Source organism: Heterocephalus glaber, unplaced genomic scaffold (genome assembly GCF_053883595.1).
Source record: "Heterocephalus glaber isolate CG9 unplaced genomic scaffold, H.glaber_assembly_v1.0 deba00000676, whole genome shotgun sequence".
In the NCBI taxonomy this organism is placed as follows: Eukaryota; Metazoa; Chordata; class Mammalia; order Rodentia; family Bathyergidae; genus Heterocephalus; species Heterocephalus glaber.
The window spans coordinates 28,219,692-28,227,076 of record NW_028258156.1 but is presented as its reverse complement, the minus strand read 5'-3'; the positions used below and the strand labels follow the sequence as shown (position 1 = coordinate 28,227,076).

The window sequence follows — 7,385 nt, the reverse complement described above, 5'->3', positions numbered from 1 at the left end:
CCTCACAAGCAGAGTGCTATCACTGCCTCCAGACGCAAGGTTAATTCTGATCTGAGGAAAACACTGCTAGCTTACACACAAGGACAGACACAGATGGCTTTTGGGAACTACACAGCTGTGGCTGTGACCTAGAGTTATTAGAAAGTTAACCACGCTGAGCATTGGTGAGGGCTGCCGTGCTGACTGCTTACTAAAAATCAGGGCAGAATCTTTTTTATTTGGAAGGGAAAACTTGATAAATAACTTTGGACAGATCTTTGGGGGGAGGAAGTAAGTTTTTATCATTTCTGAATGCCATTTTGTAATTTTAAAAATGAGGCTCATGATATCAATATACTTAAATATATTATACTAAAGACTAAACAATTTAATGAAATTCAGTGAGTAAAAGAATGCTAGACTGCAGTAATTGCTCAAGCATTGTTAACTATAAGCCTGATTACAGAGGTAATATATTCAATTGATCAATGCACCCAGTGTTTCATATTTATGTCCAAATACCTTTATAATTGGCTTATTTGCATCTCAACTAAAGATGCACTTAACTAGTGATTCTATTTAAATATTAGTTCTTTCAAATACTATTTTCTTAGAAACAGAACTTATTGTTGTTGTTTAGATTTTGCAGTGCTGGAGATTGAACTCGGGGCCTTGCACTGAGCTGTATCCTCAGCCCTTTTTTATTTTTTATTTTGAGACAGGGTCTTGCAAGGTTACCATTGCTGTTCTCAAACCTGTAATCCTCCTGCCTCAGCCTCCTAGCATGCTAGGATTACAGATGTGTGCCACCAGGAGAATTTAAAGTATTGTAAGTTTGGGCCAGGGATTTAGCTCAGTGGTTTCGCTGCCTGCTGCACAAGCGCAAGGACCGAAGTTCGATCCTTAGTACCAACAAAAGAAAAAAGAATTGTTAAGTTTAATAAATATTTCTTAGACGTCCTAAAAATTCTTTTTTCTTTTATCTCAGAAAACTGTAAAACAGCATTTCAGATACTTTATTTAAATTATTTTAAAGAAATGAATATTAATCAGGAGTTTGATAAGAGACAAACTATACTGCTTACAGGTAGTTGCTACAGCATTAGGAACACATATTTGTCCACGAATGGAAGAATTACAAATTTTCTGAAGGCAAAAGAAGATCAAATAAGTACATGAATACTTGGAAGGATATATTTGTACATATTTGAAGAAGTAGGGGAGTGGAAAGGTCATATTCTATGACATGTATTAAAGTTTATGGAACCTTAATGACAGGTGAAATATTTCAATTTGAATTAAGCAAATACTGGTAAACAGGTTTAAGTTGGCCAGTATCTTACTTTCTTTCAGGTTATTCTTGATTAGTAAGAAATTTGATTTATTTTCTTTGTTTCCAAATAATCAAATTTGAATGTTGGCTCACTTCTATGTATATACTAAATACAAATATGCATATTGTTGCCAATTTCTATATACGATCTGCTTAGTTTTAGATTTTGTTGTGTGTGCCATTGTATAATGAAGAGGCATTTAAATATAAAGAGGCATTTAAATATATAAATATATATTCCCCACTTAGCCATGGGGAATATGTTTCAGGGCCCCAGCAGACGTGTGAAACTACACACAGGACCGGGCCCTGTCTAGACTATATATGCATACAGATGATAAAACAGTTTACCAATTAGGCACAGTAACAGACCAACAACAACCAATAATAGCATAGAACGAGTAAAACGATGCAATGTGTAAAGATTAGGTGAATGCAAAGTCTCTTTTAAAATATCCTTTTATGCTGTACTGACCACAGCTAACAGAAAACGGAAGGCAAACCCACAAATATGCCCGGACTGTTGCGTCGGAACTGGCAGAATTGGAGGGATGTTGGAGAGACGAGTGGATATTGGAGCTCGTGCAATCTTCATAAAGGGTTTTCTCTGTTTGAAGAGAAGTTTGGCTGAATCCCATGGCGTGATGAATGCTAAGCCGTCTGCAAAATATTTTAAGCCTGAATGATTTGCCTTTTTCAAATTTAAACAGCAATCCTAAATCGATATTTCTTAAACTCAAATGCGCATTACAATGTCAGGGTGGCCGGAGACGTAGCTAAGTGGACCACATACCCCTGGGTTGACCCCCAGAGTTGCAAAACAGATGCCTGTGTCCACCAGCAGAGATTCTGATTCAGTGATGGGAAGAGGGTCCCGGGGGCTGGGACCTTCATAAAGTGACCCGCTGACCCTTTATTAGCACATAGAGAAATGCAGAATGGCCAAGTTTGTTTTGGTATACTCCTCCTGGAATATAGCACATTTTGATTATTTTCAACACTGTATCCACTTCTCTCTTTCTTCTCCCCTCCCAACACAGGATTTTTTTCCCCAACTGGGTTACAGATCACACTTTGAGAAACACCATCAGATGGTTCTGGCTCTTCTGTGATATTGTTATGGTTTGAGTCTAGATGTCCCTCAAAGCCTCATTCTATCATAGATGGCTTTTCCAGAGGTGACTGAATCTGAAATCTGTGATGCTGGGGTTAAGGGTGTGTGATTACTAAACCAGTACACTGATTGGTTTGGCACCACTCTAATCCCAGTAGTCTGGATAAGGTAAAAAGGCCAGAAAGATGCAGTTAAGGTCCCTTGTATCTTTTGCTGTCTTCCACCGTCATGAACTGTTGTCCCTCTGCCAAGCCACCCTGCCTTGGGGCCAGCTGACTATGCACTGAAACCTCTTGAAACTGTGAGCTAAATAAACCCTTCCTCCTTTTACTCTGGGTGTCATGTATTTTGTCGCAGCAATGAGAAAAATAACTAAGACAGATATCAACACCCCTTATTTGTTTATCATTATTACAAAAAGGCTGTTTCAACCAACAATCTGTAATTTTCCCCAGTGGTGAGAAAAGTGATGAAAATCCAAAGGCTTTCACATGTCAATTAAATTGATTTTTGTATTTGAATATGAATATCTAATACATAAGCTGTATTTCCCAAAATGTAATTTCAATGGTTATTAGAAAGTGTTCTACAAAAACAGAATTCTATGCTTAAACAGATTTGGATACAATAGTCCTTTGTCTCCTGTTTGAGTGACAGACATACACAAACACAAAATTACTCAGCTTTATTTTATTTTATTTATTTATTTTGGTACCAGGGATCGAGCTAGGGCCCTTGCGCTTGCACAGCAGGGGGTGAAACCACTGAGCTACATCCCCAGCCCCCTCAGCTTTCTTTTAACCAAGCTCCCAGATTCTGGCCTGGAAACATCCTAAGAAGAGACGACTGTTATAATCTTGTGGAAATACTCCCCTCACTATGAGAGCCTGAGCCCTGTCTAGTTTTCCGGCCCCAGCTGATGTCTTCCTGAGGACTTGCATTTGCCCCACCTGACACCTATGGAGCGAGAAGTCAGACGGCAGTGTCAGAGGCTGCTGAGAATAAAGAGCCTGCCCAATGTAATCTGATTAGAAGGATTTCAGGATTTTCGTGTGTCTGATCCTGTGCCCTGATGGGTGGGGATATTGTGAGATGTCCGTCTAAACTCCCTCTTTATAGGGTGTAGAAATGAAGGGGGGATTCATGAGTAGACAGAATTCAAAATATAGACAATGAAATCAAAGTTATGCAAAGTCACTCTTAGGGACTCTGAGTGTAGCCTGGTACTAAAGTCAAACACGCTTTCTAAAAGTGTGACGCAGGAGGATCACTAGGCACCACGGTGAGAAAGAAAGCCATCAATTTAAAGGTTTGTTTACTTGTCATAAAGATCTGGAAATTTTTCAGCAATAGTAATGACCCACTTGCTCAAGATTAGATAGAAGACAGACACGGAGAGTGATTATGAGGAGTAGCATTGCCCAGCAAAGCTATGCATTTATGGGAAATGAATGCCCGATGCTAAGAGAAGCTGCTTAGGGCCTTCCGGATTCCTGGTACTTACCCCCAGTAAGTAGTGTTTCATTGCAGTTTCCGTGCCGTTTTGCCTTAGACACAGCATATCTTCACTAGAACAATGTGCAGCTTCTGCTCAGAAGAAAGTCATAATTCTTGTCAATAATTAAATTGATATTGTTTTACATTCTAGTCTCCCGTTAATTTAATTTGGAGTAAGTTCACATCTTGAGTCTGATCACATCTTGGGAACTACTCAATTGGTTTTCTGGGCAGATATTTCCCCAAAATCCAGACTGTAATGAAATCACCATTTTGATATCACCTGAGGAGGTTTTTGGTAGATCACTACAAAATATAACCTGATCTTTCTATTTGCTTCTCTTCAAAATGCAGCATATTGAATATAAAGATTTGTATGAGAACAGGAGCCTTGTTTCAAATGAGGGTAATTTTGTTGTTGGGGAAGAAGAAGAAAAAAATTTAGTTCCTGCCATTTGCTCTTGGCTATATGTTTAACAGGCTGTAATGAATGGACTGGATTATTCACCTGAGAAATGATATCTTTATTATTTTTCTCATAATTCTACAAAATAGCAGAATAAAAGGTAGTTACATTGGGCACATTTCTTGCACTCTATTCTTAAATCTTGCCAATACAATTCCCAGTTTCCCTCATCTGAAATCAGGAGTTTAAACTTAGAGTATTTATGCAGCTCCATATGAAGTCAGTGGGGACATACACTGTGTAGTCAAGTGTTCAAGTTAGAAATTCTTCCTCTACCTCATTTTCTCCCAGTGGAAAAATATGTAGTTACTACAGACAATTGTACTGTGCATTGAATTGTGCATGATTTTTAATAACTTCTAACATTGAGTTCTTTTGAGAGCACTCCCTAAGTGAGAGAAGGCTTTTTCTTATTTTTCTCACTCTAGTTCAACATCTTTCATACTGCAATTTTAAAAATATGTTATCAAAGTATTAACCCTTTATATTTTATAGCTATTTATTTTATTTATTTATTTATTTATTTTTGGTACTGGGGATCAAACTCGGGTCCTTGCGCTTGCGCAGCAGACGGCGAAACCACTGAGCTAAATCCCTGGCCCTTTTATAGATATTTATAAAATCTCCTAGCAGGCAACTATATAATCTCAAGTGCTCTGTACCATCACAAATGTTTCAGTTGGAAGACCGCCCCCAATTCTGTAATTATCTATACATACTTAGTCTCTGTTTTTTCATTACATTTTCTTACCTACTTAATATATACAGTACCTTTAAAAATTGGGAAATTCAGACTTCACTCTCCATCACTAATTTAGCTGAGTTAATGGTAAATATCAATACGTGTAGGACTGAGATTTGTCTATAGAGCAATTTATATTAACCATTATTCTGTAAATTGCTCCAACACTATACTTAGAAAAGCTTTACAGCTGTCTCAGTAGCTATGGATTCTTTTGACTTTCCTGTACTGGTTTTGGTGGGAATACTTGCTTTTTATTACATGTCAAAATGCAAAGTTCTTGTTTCTTAGGACACCATAAGCAACTAACATTAAATAAAATGAAAATTAATTTGAATTGAGTATTTAGTCACATATTCCTTAAATATTAAAATAAAATTTTATAATTTGTCAAAGTTATCTATTTTGCCATAATAAGATAAAATACCTGGAATAGTTTACCAATTGGCACTTTATAAAAATGATACTTAGAGTCTTATTTAATGTGATTGTCATTATCATTGCTCAAGATCACCACCCTTTTAAGAAGTGAAGGGGTAATAAGGAAACAATGGTTAAAGTGTAAAAGTGTTTCATTATTCACTTTGAAATGAAGTCAGAGGACTCTTCCATCAGTTGTCATGTTTCATACATGCTCTACATGACTTTTATTCAGTGCTTACATGAAACCACAGGCTATGTCTAGAGGTATGGACTACAGATTGTTCATGCATTGTGATCTAACAGTTTTTAAAAACTACTAGAGAAGAAAGACAACTATACCTACACCATTATTCACACCCTTATTTGATTACAAGTCTTCTGGGACTAAGGTAATGGTTCTTGGTAAAACCTGGCAGAGGGACTATGATTAGATGGCAGTGATGTGTGAGGAGGAAATTACCTTCTATCAGGTGGTCTTTCGTTTGTTTTTGTGGTGCTGGGATTGAAGCCAGGATCTCCTGCTTGCTAGACAAGCACACAAGCACTGGCCACTGCCCCTCCATCCCTTCTGTGAGGACTAAGGCCCCAGAAGGGAGCCTGCCATGTGGAGCCTCCATATCATGTCATCTCTAGCATCAGCCTCCAAAATAAAGTGGGGTCCTGGCAGCGTCTGAAGCTTGAAAGCAATTCGATCTGGCCACCTTTCCATAGTCCTCCAGGTATTGTTATGAAAAATTCCAAACATGTTAAAATGATGGTAAATATCCAAGTAGCTACCAAATTGAATTCATCATTATAAATATCATGCTACATTTGCTTTCGCACACTCATTTATGCATCCACTTGACCATCCAGTGATCCATCTTATTTTTAAAATCATTTTAAAAAACAGGTATAATTTACACACAGTTAAATTTATCCTTTTAGTTTGCGCTTTGAGGAAGCACGGAGTCGTGTGACCACCACCAAATGCACAGCCCTTTGAGGTCACCTGTCTAACAGCTTGCACCCTTTTGCCTCTGTGAACTTCAGAGTCCACACCGTTAACTGGCTGTCAGCATTTGCTAAAGGTCGTTTGTATATTGAAGGAAAATGTGCATGGGAGGAAATGCACAATGAATCATCTTTTCCCAAGCATCGTCAAAGCAGGAATGTGACCTGTGGCATGCAGAGCCTTATCAAGGCATAGACCACCTCGGTCACCTCCAGACTCTTTCTCCATCCCCACTCTCAAGCCTGGTCCCCTCAACCTGTCACATTACCCAGAGCTCAGATTTTTATTATTTATGATTAGTTTAACCTATTCTAGAATTTCAGATAAATAGAATCAAAGAGCATGTAATTTATGTCTTCTTCACTTTAGCACGATATCTTTTAGATACAGTCATGTTGAGTACAATAGTGGCTCTTTTGAAATTGCTGGGCATATTTTGTTGTATAAATACATCATATTGTGTTTGTTTATCCATTCTTCCAGTGACGAAAACTTGAGATGTTTCTGGTTTTGAATATTGTGAATAAAGCTACTACACACATTCTTATACGAAGCTTTTTAGAATATGAATACATATATATTTGCACGTGTAAATATGTTCCTAGATATATAAGGCTTTTAGAATATATTATGTAAATTTATACTTACGTAAGTATATGTGTTTACTTACATAAATATCTAGCGCTGGAATTTCTTGGTCACTGGGGCAAGCCTGTTTGGCTTGACGTGTTACAGCGCTGTATTATTCCCAGGCGGACGCAGGGCCAGCTGGGCAGTTGAACCTGCAGCTGCCGTGGCGCGAGGGGGTAGAGCCCTGGAGACCAGGGCGGGGGGGGG

The 7,385-nt window shown here is 38.1% G+C and overlaps 1 long non-coding RNA gene across 1 annotated transcript; it reads right to left on the bottom strand.

Annotated features, from left to right (window-relative positions):
• Positions 1–1,065: 1,065 nt before the first annotated feature.
• On the bottom strand, positions 1,066–7,071 carry LOC110348087 (uncharacterized). The gene is made up of 3 exons (XR_002393055.2): positions 6,015–7,071; positions 3,931–4,013; positions 1,066–1,972 (listed from the first exon to the last, which is right to left on the bottom strand). It is a non-coding gene; the product is annotated as an uncharacterized LOC110348087 (long non-coding RNA).
• Positions 7,072–7,385: the final 314 nt, after the last annotated feature.